Raw genomic sequence first — 20,747 nt, 5'->3', positions numbered from 1 at the left:
AGTAATTTCACTGACAGCAACGCTCTTATAAGAGTTTAACGTCTAAATGTTCTTGTGGCGGTCAGACTTTTCTAGATGGATGAACGTCTGGTTATGTGTTTCTGATCATTTTTGTATTGTCAGAGACAGTATTGCATTGAGACGGCATTGCACTGATCACAGCAATTAGTAAAGGACAACACTTTCATTCTCGATGAATAAAATCAAGTTCTGTCCTACATTCTTGTCTAGTCCAGATGAATAGCATCATAAATTGCGAACGCCCGTCGAACAGGTCGCTGTGCTGGTTTGCACTCTTCAGACTCACTGATGTGCGTGCTTTGCATTGCTGCAACATTATTCACTTTGTTTTTTTGTGCTGTGCTTTTCCTGACGGCATGATTATAAGGTGCAGGTGTCTGTCTCCAGGCAGGATCTGATCATGTGAGCAAGACATAGACAGCCTGATACTGTGTTTACCGAGCACTTCATTGCTTGTAATTGCTGGATTTGATTGGTACGGGCTAATAGCAAAGCAAATGCCAAGGCCTAGCTTTTGAGAATAGTTCCCTAGGGGGAAAAAAAGAGCATTGAAAATGGCATAATATTCTGCTGGAAATTACATGGACATATTCAAGGTTGCTGGTTTTCACAATATCTTTCTGTGTGTGAAAGAAGATTCTCTAAAGATTCTACAGAAGAGGTAAAAGATTGATAAACCTCAAGGCGTTTCATTGTGAACAGCACACTCACCCACACACCAGTGCGTTTCACAGAGAGTGTGGAGCGGATGTGCTATAGTGTGCTCTGCGGTGGATCTAGGTGATCTTTTACGTCAACATCAATGTTACATTACATGCAAGACATTCCACATACAGCGGGTATAAAAGTCTACACACCCCTGCTAAAACAGCTGGTGTTTGTGACGTAAAGAAATGAAACAAAATCATATCAGAACTGAGTTGAAAATGGACAAACCCAGCGGTTGGGTTAAATGTTTGCCCAACGTGCTGGGTGGTTTTATTTAACTCAACTATTGTTTAAAAATTACTATATGGCTGGATTAAAACGAACCCAAAATTGGTTGAAAATTAAAAATCAAACACATAATTAATAGAGGCAATAATAATCAAAAGGTGAACATTTATTAATAAGCAATTTAGTTTAATTATTATTCATTAAACTTATTAATAAATGTTAATTTATTAAACATATTAATACAGTGGGGAAAAATGATTTGATCCCGTTGATTTTGTAAGTTTGCCGACTTACAAAGAAACGAAAATAACACATTATATAAAGGTTATAAATTGATTAGCATTTGATCAAGTGAAATAAGTACTTGATCTCCTACCAACCTGCAAGAATTCTACAGATTGTTTATGTGCCCACGTCGAACACAGATTAGTCCCGTCACTTTAAGAAAGTACCCGTAATGTCAGCTCGTTATGTGTTTAAAAGACACATGTCCAAAGAATCTGTATCTTCCATTCAAACCTGCACAAGGCTGGAGTGGGCTACAAGACCATCAGCAAGAAGCTTGGTGAGAAGGTGCGATTATTTGGAAATGTTGTTTTTAACCCAGCATTTTTTAGTGTATCGAAAATCAGTGGGGGCTCGGTGAACAAAAGACGCCCTCGCAACAGATCTGGAACATTTTTGCAAAGAAGAGTGGGAAAATATTCCCAAGTCAAGATGTGCCAAGCTGATAGACTACAATCCAAACAGACTGAGTGATGTAATAAACTCAAAAGGTGCTTCAACTACGTATTAGTTTAGGCGGTGAACACTTGTGCAGTTAATTATTGTAAGTGTTTTATTATTAATATTATTATTATTATTGTTTTGGAATGCATTTATTCTTTTCTGTGTTGGTCTACAACCACAGAAAAGAATTATACACTTACATATAATTTCCTGTAAAAATGTTATTCAGTCAGATTACATAGCTACTGTCAATAGAAAAACAGGCTGTCGGTGTAGTTATGATTTCTACCATCGGGGCTAGCGGGACAATGTTAACCGGACAAACCATGAGCACTCAGTAGATACGATTACATGCACAAATAATCCATTTATAATCGGACTGAAAGGCCATCATTTAAACCTCTCAATCAATCCAAATGAGCTTGATCTGAATGAAATTTCAATCGGATTGAAAGGAGTGGTGTAGACCTGAAATAATAAGATCAACAGGAAAAAAAAATAAAAAAACCTTGACTATTTTCTCAATCGGATTAAATACTTTGAGCAAATGTGCATGCAGTGATGCAAATGTTACACACGCTTTATGTCATATGAGCATGAATATTTATTTACATCTCATGTCTTATGAACTGGTCAGTGGATGAGACTGAATGTTTATTAAATATTTGCTAAAAATGTTCTTCTGACATGAATGCCAGCTTTCTTTTTAGATGTGTCATCAGTGACATTATCACACTGTGTCCTAACCAGGCGTGATGTGATACGATTCTAGCGACAAGCAGTTTGTCTGTCCACACCAGACGCAACACCACTATGAGACGCGACAAAATCAATCAAAAATAAATCACAGCCAATCAGAAGAGTGTGAGGGCGGGCTCTCTTGGGAATCACAATGAAATGGATACATAATTAAATTTATAAATGTTACACCATTTAAACATTACTTGCAGTACACTCTCAGTGACTGAAACAATCTTTGTCATATAACACACTTGTTTAGTCACAATGAGTTGACAGTTTGAAAGTTCTTGTGCCCATTTATTTTTCACGATCTGAGGTAAATTATCCATGATTACTTTCAGTACGAACACAAAATGATATTCAAACGGACATTAGACGCTTTTAAGAATAAATAAAGCACATAAACAGTACTTGAGATTATTATTGCCATACTTTGTGTTGTTGTTCCAGCCGTGCCTTTGAAAATAGTTTCTAATGCCGGGTTCAGATTATACGATATTTTTGTCGGTTACGATAGTCGCTGTGTCAGATTATATGATTTTGACTCTTAAAATCTTGTCGTGTTGTTACCCGACCATTCATCGCTTGCCATCTTGTAACAGGCAAAGGCCTGTTGCCGTGGTCTCTCTGACTGAGTGTAATATTACTACACACCACCAGAGGTGCCAGGAGACTGGTGTATGGTATATACCTAGGTCTGTAGTAGAGTAAGTTAGATTTGTTGGGCAGAGGAAGCATGACCTACCTTCTGTGTTACCACAAACCACTTCAAGTCCTGATTGGGAAACTTTGGTTTTAAGCTCAATCAAAAAGGACTCTTTATTGCTACTAGCCATTTTATGGCTACCATTCATTGCTTGGAGTTCCAAAGAGGATGTCCATTCATGAACTGTATCTTTACTTCACCTTGTGGATCTTTTGGAAATCATGCACGAGGATTGTGAAGATTTAACCGTTCTTTTTGGGGTTGACTGCACGTTGGATTTATTCTTTTTGGATTGAAGCTATTCTATGTTCAAGACCACCATTGCCATCTTTACTGGTTTCAAGGACTGTGAAGCTTATTTACAGCTGAGCCTGCCTACATTCGTACAGTCTGTTTTATCACATGCTCATTGTTTGTTTTGTTTTCAGTATCCATTGTTGATTTATTATCTATATATATTTTTTTGTTTTTGTTTGTTTGTTGGTTGATTTATATAAAATTGCAAAAAAAACCACATTTTCATTGCCTGACTGTTTTATGTGATTTATACCTGGTTTAGATTATGTCTATGTAAGTTGGCGGTTCCCTTCCTTAAAGGGAACCACCCAGATCCCCAGACCTATAGCAGTCTTGTACTTAAAGTGATTGAGGCAGTTATAATCTTTAACCACATGTGTGCTGTCATCGAGAAGATGGGACTATCGACCGACAGAAGGTGTCGTGAGCGCAAACAAACAAAGGCTAGCAGTGTGTTTTGCTCGGCCTTGTCGTCAGAAAAGCCCAAAAGTGGACACATATCTGGATTGCATGAATATTTGGATTTCCTCCAAAGAGAACTGAGGTAACATGTTTTATTTACCCTTTTTCACTCTATCGCAGTAGTCCCTTGAGGAAACATCATAAACGCAGGAGTATTGTTGCCACAGCTCCACAAACCTGGAACAACAACACAAAGTAGCCTATGATAATGATAATATCAGGTACTGTTTATGTGTTTAAATAAATGTTAAAAGCGTCTAATGTGAGTCTGAATATCATTTTGTGTGTCTTTTATAGCTGTACTGAAAGCAACAATGGACAATTAACCTCAGATCTTCAAAATAAATGAAAGGAACGTTCAAACTCATTGTGAGCAGGCAATTGTATTCTATGACAAAGATTGTTTCAGTAACTCAGTATGTATTTTTAATAATGTTAAAATGGTGTAATATTCATGAATTTGATTATGTATCCATTTCGTTGCGAGTGCCGGAAGCTTGCAGAGAGAGCCCGCCCACACGCTCCTCTGATTGGCTGTGATTTTTGATTGAATTTATCGGGTCTCATAGTCGCGTTGCATGTGGCAGCGGACAGACAAACTGTTTGTTGCTGGAATCGCATCGTGTCTGGTTAGGACATGGTGAAACCGTTTCTAAAATAGAATTGTTGTGTGTCGCCATCGCGGCTGGTTAGGACAAAAACTCTGATTAACATGAAAAAGATGCCACTTATCGGGTCACGGCGTCACATCTAGTTTATCGTGTGTCGCAGCGTCGTGTGTAGTTAGGACACGGTATCATGGTGGTTTTCTCTGGTTCTGAATGATTTTTGTTTGGAATACAGTGCTTCCCACGGGCACAAAAATGGTCTACTACATGTGACAAACAAATAATGTGTGATTTTTAACAATATTTTTATTTATTGAAATTAATTTTAATTACATAGCATACTATTACATTTAATTACATACTAATATTTTGCATTATTATGCATTGTAAATTATGCAAAATTACAGCATTTAAATGGTTCTCCTTTTCCTATGTTCTCCTTGCTGTCATATAGTGTCTCTCTCAGTGAATGGGACACAGATTTTACTAGTAAAATTTATATAATGAATAATATATGTGTGTCAAATAATGTTCTTAGTCTTTTCTTCCTGTGGGGGAGACTACAATAATTTACTATGAATTAAATGGAAATTAAATTAAATACAATTTATTGTGTAACCAAAATACCAATGATGCCCCCCCCACACTTAGCGTGTGACTTTTAAATATAAACAAGCCCGAAATACACCAGGACTCTTATTTTGAAATGTCTACACAATTGCAGGCTGATCCTTCAGATTCTTACATTTAGTCATTTAGCAGACGCTTTTCTCCAAAGCGACTTCAGTACAATCAAATCAACATGAGTACAACAGTATGTAAGTGCCGTGTCAAGTCACAGTTTCGTCAGTAAAGTGCTCATAGCAAGGTTTTTTTTTTTTTTTTTTTTTTTAAATATACGCAAATAGATGGAGAAAGAGAATAGAAGATCAAAAAAAGAAAAGTAAAATAAAAAGTGCTAATATTGCTGGGTCAAGTGTTGACGAAAAAGATATGTCTAGCAGTTTTTTGAAAATGGCTAAAGACTCAGCTGCTCAGATAGAGAGTGGCAGGTCATTCCACCAACCAGGAACAGACCAGGAGAAGGTCCTTGAGAGTGATTTTGTGCCCCTTTGGGATGGCACCACAAGGCGTCGTTCACTTGCAGAACGGAAGCTTCTTACAACCGTCTAAAACATTTTATATAAAGGCCATGAAGTAGACAATGTCATAATTCATCAACTTGAGTTCATTAGCAATCGCTTGGCATAAATCTGCGCTTTTCATTGACTGAGAATCACTTTGAAGCAGTCTGAAGCGCTGTTGCGCGAGCTTGTAGAACGCGCAATAGCGCCGCCTTGTGACTTTGCAACATGCAGCGCTCTTTGTGAAATATCCACCGCGTCTCTGCAGCGCCCGTGGGAATGTCAGCGGGAGTAAACAGTTCTGACGTACACATAACGAGCAGGTACGAAACGCGTAGGGCGAGGGGAGATTTTCCACTAGTTAATCGATCGTGGATAGTTTCATTATCTTGGGCGGATATATAAGTATAAGAGGATAAAAATAATAAAAGCAAAAATGTGTCTCCAAATATACTTGGGCAGCCGTTAATATACCTGGCGGCCCGCCCAAGTAAAGTCTATGTGTGGGAAGCACTGGAATATATGTGAATTGAATATAAACAGAACTTTTAGAATCTCAAATCAGTTTGGATTCATTACGATTGACAAAAATGAGTGCATGTGAACAACCTAGTTCACATCACAATATTCTATTGAAGCTTACCAAATGAAGCGCTTGTTCTTGTTCTTCTTGTTTTTTAATAGCCAGTAACCTTTAGTTTATGTCTCAGAGCACACTTGACAGCTTGTATCATCATAGACTTTGGGTTCATTTGCACACACTCACTGTTTTAGCACCCGATTCACTAAAGGAATTATGCAAATTAGCTAATTATGCAATTTGAAAAGCACAAATCCTCATCTTGCCAGACCCGCGTTAGTTTGTGGAAGATGAATCAGACTCGCACTGGGACTGAACAGCATCACTCCACCTGAATAGACTTATTTCTATCACAATAGAAACATTTTAAAAGTTGATGAGCCTATTCATTTGGCCATCCTCATTATGCATGATTAGATTGTTACTTATCATTTTTCTTTGGATTCTTTTCCTCGCTGTCTGTGACCCATCACGACAGTCCTGTTTCATCTTGAAATGTTACTTTAGAAATGTGTGTTTCAACGAAGTGTAATGCAAAGTGTATGTTAAGAACAAAGAAGCTCAAATGAATATGATCAGCATTGACTATTAACTCTTTAATTGAAGTCAAAGTCACCTTTAGGGCACTTGAAGAGTCAGCAGAAGGAAACCAAGCGAAAAGTCGACTTTGAAATTATAGGACATTAACATAGATGTAAAATATATGAACATGAGACAGATGAGGGCAGCTGAGACTGTGGCCGGCCTCGGTGTTCCCATCAAACTGAAAAGGGTATTTTATGAGTTTATTTATATTTCATAAGACCTGTGTGGGTTGTGCACGGAAAGTGTGAGAATCAGAATAGGAAAGATGCACAAAAAAGGGAAATAAGAGGGCATCAGAAATTCCTTGTTGTGTTAAATTATGCACAACTACATTACAAAATGGTAGTCCAATTAAAATCTAATATGAAATATTATCCAGGGAAGCAGAAACTTGGCTAGCTGGCTACAGGCGAAAGTACATCCACCTGAATAACAACAAAAGGCCAGTTTGATACAGATATAAGACAAAGTCTTGATGACAAAGTGTCCGTCAAAATATTGTTTACATGTTTATCCTTACGACAGCAATATTGGGCAGCTGAGGAAGACAATATGCCAAAAAGCTTTGCTTCATTAAGGTCTTGATAAATCAAAGTAGTCCAATATGCTTTTCTTTTGCTACAACACATTCCTCTAACGAACGACGCACACCATCTGTTTCCACATACCAGCAAGGGTGTCGTGTATTTTTTGAAATCACCATAGTAACGTACGTTTTTAGCATTCAAAAGCCATGATTCACTCTGATTCACAGATCCACTCTTCTGTAAAACAATGCACTTCATAAACACGTCAGATTACTACAAGACAAGCTCTAAGAGGCCTCTTGCTTTCTCATAATCACAGCATCATTTTCTTGTGATCTTGACACAACAAAGCTTGCTTTCTCATGATAATTTTTCTCACTGGAAAAAAAAAAAAAAAAACGTTGCTCACCATTTGTCTGGCCGCAGATAATTGAATCACTATTTCTCAGGTATATAAGCACGCAGACGTCCAGCTGCATGTGAAATTGACCACAGTCTCTGTTGTAAAGTTAAAGTATTTCAGCTCGAGACCTTGATCAAAGCTCATTCACTATATAGCGTTCAAAAGTTTGGGGTCGGTAAGATTTTTTTATGTTTTTAAAAGAAGTCTCTTCTGCTCACCAAGGCTGCATTTATTTGATCAAAAATAAAGTAAAATAGTGAAATATTATTACAATTTACAACAGCTGTTTTCTATATACACCGATCAGACATAACATTATGAGCACTGACAGGTGAATAACACTGATCATCACTTCATCACGGGACCTGTTAGTGAGTCAGATATATTAAAGGCACAATATGTAAGATTTTTATGTTAAAATATCCAAAAACCACTTGCACAGTTATATTTTGTTCAATTGTGTACTTACATTATCCTAAATGTTTCCAAGAATTTGTAAATTCAGAGAAATTCACAATTTTAAATAGTGCCCGTCCCTCCCTTGTCACTTATCGCCTGTCAATGACGTAATATCTGCGTTATCCCTGGTTTCCTTGTACTGCATAGTAACCACGATAATAGACGCGGACAGCTGCGTAACGTCTAGCGGCACGCTGTTCTTGTTTCGTTCAAAAATGATGGACCATGGCAAGCAAACTTTGGGACAAAAGGAGAAATAAAACGTCGATCAATGTCGGCGTGGTGTTTCCGAGACGGCGAGAGCTTTGCAACAAACTTTGACTTGACAGAGACGCCGCTCTTGCACGTTATTAGACAGGAAAGCAAATGTGCATAAGACGAATTAATGTTATAGCTAACATTATAACACGATGAAATGTTAGAATATCATCAGTATGATATTCTAATGTTGATCTAGCTTACTGTTAAGTCTCATACAGCCAACAAACTAATACATAGAGTAACATTACAACTTTCAACACACTCAAATGCAGTTTAGTATGATAGTGTAACGTTAGACCAAGTGAAACAGTGCTGCTTTACCTCACATTTTAATTTGTCAAATAAACTGATCTGTATTAGTAGCATTTCAGCACTTGCGAGCAGTTCGGTAGAATGAAATGTCCTCATTCCTTTCCATCCCCTGGGACTGGCGTGTGGCACTGATATCTGTCTCTCATTAGCAATCGCGCCTGCGATTCTCGACCACACCCTGCTTCATACCACAGTCATGTTAAAAACATGCATTCACTCATCCATAAACATTACTTCCCCATAAACATTGTTAGATCCATCGGCATGACGACAAGTTCCATGATTCCACGCTCATTCACTGCATCAATCAATCTACACCTTTGTTATTGTTTTGAAGAGGTTAGCGACCCCTAGCAGGTCCTCAAAGTTGACGTGTTAGAAGCGGGAAAAATGGGCAAGTGTAAGGATTTGAGCGAGTTTGACAAGGGCCAAATTGTGATGGCTAGAAGACTGGGTCAGAGCATCTCCAAAACTGCAGCTCTTGTGGGATGTTCCCGGTCTGCAGTGGTCAGTATCTATCAAAAGTGCTCCAAGGAAGGAACAGAGGTGAACCGGCGACAGGGTCATGGGTGGCCAAGACTCATTGATGCACGTGGGGAGTGAAGGCTGGCCTGTGTGGTCCGATCCAACAGATGAGCTCAAGAAGTTAATGCTGGTTCTGATAGAAAGGTGTCAGAATACACAGTGCATCACAGTTTGTTGCGTATGGAGCTGCACAGACACAGACCAGTCAGGGTGCCTATGCTGACCCCTGTCCACCGCCGAAAGAGCCAACAGCGGACACGTGAGCATCAGAACTGGACCACGGAGCAATGGAAGAAGGTGGCCCGGTCTGATGAATTTCTTTTACATGATGTTTTCTTTTACATCACCTGGATGGCCGGGTGCGTGTGCGTCTCTTACCTGGGGAACACATGGCACCAGGATGCACTATGGGAAGAAGGCAAGCCGGCGGAGGCAGTGTGATGCTTTGGGCAATGTTCTGCTGGGAAACCTTGGGTCCTGCCATCCATGTGGATGTTACTTTGACACGAGCCACCTACCTAAACATTGTTGCAGACCATGTACACCCTTTCATGGAAACCGATATTCCCTGGTGGCTGTGGCCTCTTTCAGCAGGATAATGCTCCTGCCACAAAGCAAAAATGGTTCAGGAATGGTTTGAGGAGCACAACAACGAGTTTGAGGTGTTGACCTGGCCTCCAAATTCCCCAGATCTCAATCCAATCAAGCATCAATTTTATGCCTGATCAGTGTATAGTAAAATGTAATTTATTCCTGTGATCAAAGCTGAATTTCAAGCATCATTACTCCAGTCTTCAGTGTCACATGATCATTCAGAAATCATTCTAATATGCTGATTTGCTGTTCAGGAAACATTTATGATTATTATCAATGTTGAAAACAGTTGTGCTGCTTCATATGTTTGTTTATTCATTGTTTGTCAGGATTATTTGATGAATATAAAAATTCAAAAGAACAGCATTTATTTGAAATAGAAATCTTTTACTGTCAGTTTTGATCTATTTAATGTGTCCTTGCTGAATTAAAGTATTCATTTATTTCTTTACTCATTTCTTCAGTTTTTGAATGGTAGTACATTGCTTAGAAATTACTTTTCCTTGCAGGAAACACAATCAAGATCACAAGAAACTCATAATAATGCATGGCCTCTTGGAGCTCCTGTACTAATCATATTTTCAGCGATCAGATGCCCAGCAGTAAATTCTCCAGCATATTCCTGACTGTACCATCTTCCCTCGAAATCAATGTTCAGCAGCACCAAATTAAGGGATTATAGCCATGCAGACAGATATGGTCCCTCCGGACCGACCCACCGAGGAACCGCGCCGATAACAGTGGATCTGAACGCATGCCAGAAGCCGAGCTGAAGCTTGACATATGCCCTCATATTTTACTGGCCCTTCAGGAGGGACCAGCAGAAGACATTAATCAAGAGTCACGTGACAGCCATCGGCGCCACTGCCAGACGACCGGCCCATTCATTCTCCCTCATTTCGCCTTTCTTACATTTCTGCATTAGATATCGCATGCTCAGTGTTTTGGAGTATTTCCTGCGACTGAATCGCAGTAAGATACAGATGGAGTATCCGTCTGATCAGCTCTGGCCTTTACTCTCCCATGGGGCTGTTGGTCTCCGTGACTCATATTGAGATAAACTGAGATGCCTGTTGTTTGGTTGGGAGGCATGCACGGGGTTTCTGGACACATTTTAAGGCTAAACGCTCAGAGATATTTGAAAGGCATGTCCTGCAACTGTATCTCTGATGGTACAACAGAGTTGAAACATCCCTGGAGAAAAAGAAAGGGAAACTAAAAAAAAAAAAAAACCTCCCAACTAAACAACAGCACTGCAGTGACTAAAGGTTGAGTATGAAGACATTTTTGCTTCAGGAAGTGGAAATTAAAACTACAATTACTTGGAGTTTTACAGTATAATTCATCATATAATGTAGAGTTATTTTTGAAAATGATAGTACATTATTTTACTCCATAAGCACAGTAAAATGTATGTGTGCATACATGGAATTGAACATGAAATTGAAGTTGATTCGCCAAACCGTTCTCGAATAGCACGTGAATGAATTCGACGAAAAGCACGCCAAAATGAACATGAGGCTATATCTCCGAAACACTTTAGCATATTTTGACTAAAATTGGTGTGTGTTATGACAACTATGACCTCAGGGTACCTGCACAGTTTCGGTGCAGTGCCACCTAGTGGTCACGAGATTTTAATTTTTTGTTGGCTTATAACTTCTGAACATTTTGACCAAAAACCATGAGACTGGTCGCTTTAGATTTTGTGCAAGCATGCCTATTATAATGAAACTGGTCTTAATAGATTTCTTGGGTCATGCTGAGAACATAGATACCAATTTTGCCATAGTCGGCCAAACTTCCTGTCCGCCATTTTGAACTCCGTTGGTCCTATTTTCACCAAATTCGAGTCAGATCACAATCAGACCATGCTGGCTTAAAGTTATGGATTTCATGTAGAAACCATTTTCATATACCGCATCAACAAATTTAATGTGTGTAATTGTCACCCAACACTTACCAAACCAGTACAATTTGGTGTCAGTGCCACCTATTGGTCAAAAGTAATAAGCCATTTTGGCACATTACAAGTGACTGTATTTATGGCCTTTCAGCCATTTTGCTTAAAATCATCTCCAAATGTCCTTATTCTGCCTCTGTGGTGCTTGGCCCCAGCTATATTTACATCTGAAATTGGTTGTTTTGAGTTTTAATGAATTATACTTTCTAAGGGTGTAATGAATAGATTAGTATTATAATGTATTATAACTGTGTTTACAATTATTCATGAGATCATACCATGCATTATAAGGGGCATTACAAGGGATTATTAATGCATTGCAAATTCTATTATAATATATTATATATAAAGGCTTTAAGTAAAGTGTTACTATTTTATTTAATGGACCTGAGCTAACATGAACTAACAATGAACAGTTGTTGTTGTTGTTGTTGTTTTAAACAAAGATTAACAAATACTGTAACAAATGTATTGCTCTTTGTTAGTTGATGTTAGTTACTGCATTAAGTAATGTTAACTAATGGGAACTTGTAATTATACATACAGTTATCATGGTTTCATAATCGAGACAGATTGCATATGCAAATATTTGCTCTTGGAAATGTAATGGAAATTAATTTGATTAAAAGTAGTGCCCAGTTAAGTCTGGTTCAAACAAACAACAAGAGGCTGAAAGCACAAAGGTCAGACACAACCTGAAGACATGTGAACCAACGTATAAAAATATCCTCTAATATCTACAATTGTAAAACCTAACTTAAAAAATGTCCAGTTGTCAGCTATTCATTATGCAAACCTATGTTTGTACATCTATTACAAAAAAAAAAAAGAGAGAGAAAAAAGCACGAGACTGCATTGACAGCAGCAGAAGACAGTGAGTCGTGCTAACAGTGTTTCAGGAGTGCCGGAGCACTGGCCTCTTCTCCTCTGAGACAGACACCTTCTGCTCTGATTTCAGTCCCCACATTCTCTCTGACAGGTTCTTCTGTATTGTCAATTTACATTTCAGATAAAAGCTTTTTTCTTCATGCTTGTCAGTCTGTCACCTGACCCACTACAGAGGCAAACAGACCTGTCAGCATTAGCCAGACCTGCAACTGACTGGAGATCAGTGCTTAAAGGGAACCCCTGGTATTAAGACTTGTATGGCTTAATATAACGTAAATGATGTCTCTTATTGAAATATGTAGTAGAAAACCCATGAAAGATTTATGTTATTTAAAAAAAATCCATGACATATTTGGTCAATGGGGGGGCGCCATTTTGTTTAGGCGCACAGTGCGTTCTATGTCGATGACGTCAAATGGTTGCACTCATGAGCTACTGACACTATCCTGTTGCTATTTCTACCGCAACACAACTCGGAAATATAATATAAGGTATAATTTTGGTTGTAATTTTCAGCCGATGAGCCACAAGAGAAGTGATGCAAGTCTTTACTGCTTTACTAGTGATAAGAGGAGAAAAGAATGGGTGTTGTGAAGAATGTGGACGAATAAAACTTCCTAAAGATCCGCGTCTTTGTTCTCTTCACTTTAGCCCTGATGACTTTGAGGCTTTTAGTAGACCACAGCTGAAAAAGCTTACAGTTGCCAAAGGATATACAGTATCTCACAGAAGTGAGTACACCCCTCACATTTTTGTCAATATTTTATTATATCTTTTCATGTGACAACACTGAAGAAATAACACTTTGCTACAATGTAAAGTAGTGAGTGTACAGCTTTTATAGCAGTGTAAATTTGCTGTCCCCTCAAAATAACTCAACACACAGCCATTAATGTCTAAACCGCTGGCTATAAAAGTTAGTACACCCTTCAAGTGAAAATGTCCAAATTGGGCCCAATTAGCCATTTTCTCTCCCCGGTGTCATGTGACTCGTTAGTGTTACAAGGTCTCAGGTGTGAATGGGGAGCAGGTGTGTTAAATTTGGTGTTATTGCTCTCACTCTCTCATACTGGTCACTGGAAGTTCAACATGGCACCTCATGGCAAAGAACTCTCTGAGGATCTGAAAAAAAAGAATTGTTGCTCTACATAAAGATGGTGTAGGCTATAAGAAGATTGCCAAGACCCTGAAACTGAGCTGCAGCACGGTGGCCAAGACCATACAGCGCGTATGAGTGCTGCCAGCATTGCTGCAGAGGTTGAAGGGGTGGGGGGTCAGTCTGTCAGTGCTCAGACCATACGCCGCACACTGCATCAAATTGGTCTGCATGGCTGTCGTCCCAGAAGGAAGCCTCTTCTAAAGATGATGCACAAGAAAGCCCGCAAACAGTTTGCTGAAGACAAGCAGACTAAGGACATGGATTACTGGAACCATGTCCTGTGGTCTGATGAGACCAAGATAAATTTATTTGGTTCAGATGGTGTCAAGCGTGTGTGGAGGCAACCAGGTGAGGAGTACAAAGACAAGTGTGTCTTGCCTACAGTCAAGCATGGTGGTGGGAGTGTCATGGTCTGGGGCTGCATGAGTGCTGCCGGCACTGGGGAGCTACAGTTCATTGAGGGAACCATGAATGCCAACAGAGCATGATCCCCTCCCTTCAGAGACTGGGCCGCAGGGCAGTATTCCAACATGATAACGACCCCAAACACACCTCCAAGACGACCACTGCCTTGCTAAAGAAGCTGAGGTGTATGGTGATGGACTGGCCAAGCATGTCTCCAGACCTAAACCCTCTGAGCGTCTGTGGGGCATCCTCAAACAAAAGGTGGAGGAGCGCAAGGTCTCTAACATCCACCAGCTCCGTGATGTTGTCATGGAGGAGTGGAAGAGGACTCCAGTGGCAACCTGTGAAGCTCTGGTGAACTCCATGCCCAAGAGGGTTAAGGCAGTGCTAGAAAATAATGGTGACCACACAAAATATTGACACTTTGGGCCCAATTTGGACATTTTCACTTAGGGGTGTACTCACTTTTGTGGCCAGCGGTTTAGACATTAATGTGTGTTGAGTTATTTTGAGGGGACAGCAAATTTACACTGTTATACAAGCTGTACTCTCACTACTTTACATTGTAGCAAAGTGTCATTTCTTCAGTGTTGTCACATGAAAAGTTATAATAAAATATTTACAAAAATGTGAGGGGTTTACTCACTTCTGTGAGATACTGTAAGTGTGTGCTTTAACCAAATGCCCCGCCTGTCGTGGAGACTGACAATAATAAGCCTATAACACATCTCGACTGAGACAGACTGCCTCAAAGCTTGTGTGTGCTGTGATGCACGAGATATCTGTGATGGCATTAAACAGTAGCATCTTCTCAGCATGTTTAACTGTGTGTAATGCATTCAGGTGACATCAGACGATTTTTACACTTCAATCATACAACAGTAGTTCAAATAGCCACAGAGACATTGCACAGCTAAGCTGTTTTCATTCTCACTAATTTTGTGCTCTGGCTCAAATTGAAAAGTCTGATCGTGTTTTAAAAGGAACCCCGCGGATATTAAGACCTGTATGCGTTACTAGATTACCGTTGCACCAAAACATACAGATGAAAAGTATCAAAAGGCATCAGGGCTAAAGTGAAGAGAACAAAGACGCAGTTAGGAAGTTTTATTCATCCACATTCTTCACAACTTCCCATTCTTTTCTCCTCTTATCACTAGTAAAGCAGTAAAGACTTGCATCGCTTCTCTTGTGGCTCATCGACTGAAAATTACAACCAAAAGCTGCACAATGTGGCATCGTATATTATATTCCGAGTTGTGCTGCGGTAAAAATAGCAATAGGACAGTGTCAGTAGCTCACCGAGTGCAACCATTTGACGTCATCGACATAGAACGCACTGTGCGCCTAAACAAAATGGCGCCCCCCATTGTCCAAATATGTCATGGATTTTTTAAATAACAAATCTTTCATGGGTTTTCAACTAAATATTTCAGTAAGAGACATCATTTACGTTATATTAAGCCATACAAGTCTTAATACCAGGGGTTCCCTTTAAAGTCACCATGAAATCTAACTTGACATTTCTTGTTCTTTTTTTTTTTTTTTTTTTAATGGAATATTGCAGTGTTTATTCTAAATGATTTATCTGTGCACATCATTATTATTGTTTTAAATTCATGTTCCTCATAATCTTGAATAAAAATAACTTCCCCTCCCTCTTGCAGCAACATCTCTTCTCTTCTCTGATGAAGAGGGCGGGGCAACCTGTCACTCACATGAGATCCACCAATAGCAAACTACAACCATCCAATCAATTCCCCACAGACAAAATCAAGCCCCGCCCTACATTTGTTCATGTTCAAGAAGCGTTTCACTCTGATATGCATCACAACGAGGAAGAAAAGACGATAGCAACTTCCATTTCATGCCGACTTTAAAACTCACAGCCAAGAGGATCTACCAGCACAGAGCTATTCGTTTTATGCTTTTTCAATAGTCCTGGATCTTATGTTCTGCTTTTTTGTTTTATTTGTGCACTGCAGCAATTTTAGTTGCATTGGCAAGTGGGATGATTTAATGTGCAATGGCTGTATTTGAACACCCTTGAGTGTCGCTCAAGGTCTTTGATTATAATGTTCACTGGCGTTGAACTGCATGAATTGTCCAGTGTTCGCTGGAGTGTTTCAGTTTGCATCCATTTATTCTATCTGTATAACATGACTACAGCACAACTCATAAACTCATTTTAGGTGCTGCATGTTGGAGCTTATATTTAAAAGGGGTAATGACATAGACCTATTATTATTTTAATATATTACTTATAATTCACTTATAATGTTGATTAAGTTTTTTGCACAAAAAAAAACTGATTATTTTCAACCCTCCTTCTGACCCTCTGACATGAAGTGGCTCCTTTAAGGCTTGTCAGTAAATGGCTCACGTCTTTTCATAGGTAACGGTATCAACGCACTTGCTATTACAAAACAATATGCCGTCAAATGCGCCGAACAAACAATCCTCTGATGTCATTAAAAATAAACATTCACTTGTTTCTGAAAGCTGTACAGACACAAATACAGGTGCTGGTAATATAATTAGAATATCATCAAAAAGTTGATTTATTTCACTAATTCCATTCAAAAAGTGAAACTTGTATATTATATTCATTCATTACACTCAGACTGATATATTTCAAATATTTATTTCTTTTAATTTTGATGATTATAACTGACAACTAAGGAAAATCCCAAATTCAGTATCTCAGAAAATTAGAATATTACTTAAGACCAATACAAAGAAAGGATTTTTAGAAATCTTGGCCAACTGAAAAGTATGAACATGAAAAGTATGAGCATGTACAGCACTCAATACTTAGTTGGGGCTCCTTTTGCCTGAATTACTGCAGCAATGCGGCGTGGCATGGAGTCGATCAGTCTGTGGCACTGCTCAGGTGTTATAAGAGCCCACGTTGCTCTGATAGTGGCCTTCAGCTCTTTTACATTGTTGGGTCTGGCATATCGCATCTTCCTCTTCACAATACCCTATAGATTTTCTATAGGCGAGTTTGCTGGCCAATTAAGAACAGGGATACCATGGTCCTTAAACCAGGTACTGGTAGCTTTGGCACTGTGTGTAGGTGCCAAGTCCTGTTGGAAAATGAAATCTGCATCTCCATAAAGTTGGTCAGCAGCAGGAAGCATGAAGTGCTCTAAAACTTCCTGGTATACAGCTGCGTTGACCTTGGACCTCAGAAAACATAGTGGACCAACACCAGCAGATGACATGGCACCCCAAACCATCACTGACTGTGGAAACTTTACACTGGACCTTAAGCAACGTGGATTGTGTGCCTCTCCTCTCCTCCTCCAGACTCTGGGACCCTGATTTCCAAAGGAAATGCAAAATTTACTTTCATCAGAGAACATAACTTTGGACCACTCAGCAGCAGTCCAGGCGAGACGCTTCTGACACTGTCTGTTGTTCAAGAGTGGCTTGACACAAGGAATGCGACAGCTGAAACCCATGTCTTGCATACGTCTGTGCGTAGTGGTTCTTGAAGCACTGACTCCAGCTGCAGTCCACTCTTTGTGAATCTCCCCCACATTTTTGAATGGGTTTTGTTTCACAATCCTCTCCAGGGTGCGGTTATCCCTATTGCTTGTACACTTTTTTCTACCACATCTTTTCCTTCCTTTCGCCTCTCTATTAATGTACTTGGACACAGAGCTCTGTGAACAGCCAGCCTCTTTTGCAATGACCTTTTGTGTCTTGCCCTCCTTGTGCAAGGTGTCAATGGTCGTCTTTTGGACAACTGTCAAGTCAGCAGTCTTCCCCATGATTGTGTAGCCTACAGAACTAGACTGAGAGACCATTTAAAGGCCTTTGCAGGTGTTTTGAGTTAATTAGCTGATTAGAGTGTGGCACCAGGAGTCTTCAATATTGAACCTTTTCACAATATTCTAATTTTCTGAGATACTGAATTTGGGATTTTCCTTAGTTGTCAGTTATAATCATCAAAATTAAAAGAAATAAACATTTGAAACATATCAGTCTGTGTGCAATGAATGAATATAATATACAAGTTTCACTTTTTGAATGGAATTAGTGAAATAAATCCACTTTTTGATGATATTCTAATTATATGACCAGCACCTGTATATACTGAAAATGTATACTGTATCCAGCGTAGACAGCGTCAGTGATTTTTAATGGGTTCTGTTTACTTTTGTTTTGACGTGACATGATTGAACGCCAGTGGGCAGGGCATACGGGTCGATGATGTATAACGATTCATCCATGTCTTGCTCTAGAGACAGTCTTATGCAAAAGAAAATAATGTTAATATTAACACTAATCTATGATGTCATTACAATTCTTCATTTATATTATATTTCTAAGTGAACCTTGATGGCAACATCAATATCCAAATAAAACATGTAATGATAATGAAAAAGTACTAGCACATTTAAATAACTAGAAAAAGAGTACAAATTATGATTTGAAAAAGTACTGATGATGACTCACAATAATAGCAGCGATCATCAGAAGGGAAATATCTTACACTGATGTCATTATTCATGCTGGATCTCCCAAACGTGGGCTGCCGACTATGAGCACAATAAATGAATGTCAGTCTGGAGAAGAGCGCTAATGACTTCACAGAGCAGCCGTGCAGAAGAGAACTAGAGTCTCTTACAGTCTTACAGTTAAAACCTTTTGTTGTTCATCTTGTCTTCTCTTTAACACGTTGTTAGCGCATTGCTCTTTCACAGATTTTATAATTCACTGGCACACAGAATTGAAGGATGCAGAGATGTTCATTTCCTAAAATAACAGAATAAAATGAGGACAGTATCAAATGTAAGAATTTGAATTTGTATGTATTGACATAAAGGTTACAAACATCAGAAAGACTGATCTTACAATATCAATGTATTGACAGTAGGCTATCTAAAATGTAAACCCTCATTCTGAATGCATTTGTACGAGGGGCTTCATTAGACATGAGGGCGATTCGAGAGGAATATTTTTTTGTCTTAAAGTCAAATCAAAATTGACATTTCTTATCACAGGTGAAAAAAGTGCACTAAAATACACTTTATTTCAGTACACTTCCATAATGTACTTAAAGTGCTCTATTTTCACGCACTCATTTTTGTACTTAATATACTAAAAATTCTACTTTAGTACTGCTTAAGATAATCTTAAGAACATCTAAGTGTACTCAACTGTGCTATTTTGAGACACCATGAAATATGAACTAAAATGTGCTTTTAACATACTATCTCTATTAAAAAAATGTATTTAGTTACCACTTGTAGTATACTTGAACCCACCTTTCATACACTTTTAAATATACTCATCAGACAGAGAAAAGACTTATGAATTATTTAAAATTATAAGAATAATATATAATAAATATATACAAAATGTATTTATAATGTATTGCCCACATATTTTTTTATACATTAAATATTTCATTTCAAATGTTTTTAACTATGTTAATATTCCCTTTATATGATGTAGTTAAGTATGTTCATGGTGTTTTACTTGTAATTAATAGATTTCTACTGTATTTTCATGAAAATCCACTAAAATCTTATGTAAAGCGCTCATAGCACACTTTTAAGTAATGCACTTATAAAACACTTCTGTATATTTGGTTTACTATCTGACTACTCTTAAAATCAATTTAAGTGTTAGTGCTAATTAGTGCATTTATATTAAGTGTACTTTAGTGTACAGTTGGGAAAATGTACTTATAACTAGTACATTAGAGATTTTTAATAAAATCAATTTAATTTAAATCAAGGATTACTATATAAAAGTCTACTAAGATTGAATTATTTTTTAAGGCATTCAAAGCACACTTTTAAGAAATACACTAATAAAACTATATTTTGCGGTAGTATAACTTATTCCAGTGCACTAAAAATCAATTTAAGTATTAGTGGTATTTAGTATACTTTTTTAAGTGCACTGAAGTACTACTGAAGTAGAAATATATATTTTAATTAGTTTATTTATAGTGTATAACTTTTACAATTTTATTTAGCACAAAAAATAAGAATATACTACAATTTAAGAAGTTTTTTTAGTGTATACCTTATTATTACCTGGGATGTTATTATGGAATATTTAGTATAAAATGATTTATTGTTGCACATCATTATTGTTTTAAATTCATGTTTCTCATAACCTTGAATCAGAATAACTACCTCCCTCTCTCAGCGACATCTCATCTCTTCTCTTCTCTGATGACGAAGGCGGGGCAACCTGTCACTCACATGAGATCCACCAATAGCAAACTACAACCATCCAATCAATTCCCCACGGACAAAATCAAGCCCCGCCCTACATTTGTTCTTGTTCCAGAAGAAATTACGATGTAACAAACTTGAACATTTGTAACGACTGGTACAATTCAGAGCAAAATACCCTCAGATATCTTGAGTATGTGTAAAGAACACTATAAAGAACCTTTTGTGAAATGCAAAGATTCTATGGATGTTAAAGATT

The sequence above is a fragment of the Ctenopharyngodon idella genome, chromosome 5 (genome assembly GCF_019924925.1).
Source record: "Ctenopharyngodon idella isolate HZGC_01 chromosome 5, HZGC01, whole genome shotgun sequence".
Taxonomy (NCBI): domain Eukaryota; kingdom Metazoa; phylum Chordata; class Actinopteri; order Cypriniformes; family Xenocyprididae; genus Ctenopharyngodon; species Ctenopharyngodon idella.
The sequence above is the reverse complement of the archived record's forward strand: the minus strand, read 5'-3'. Positions refer to the sequence as shown.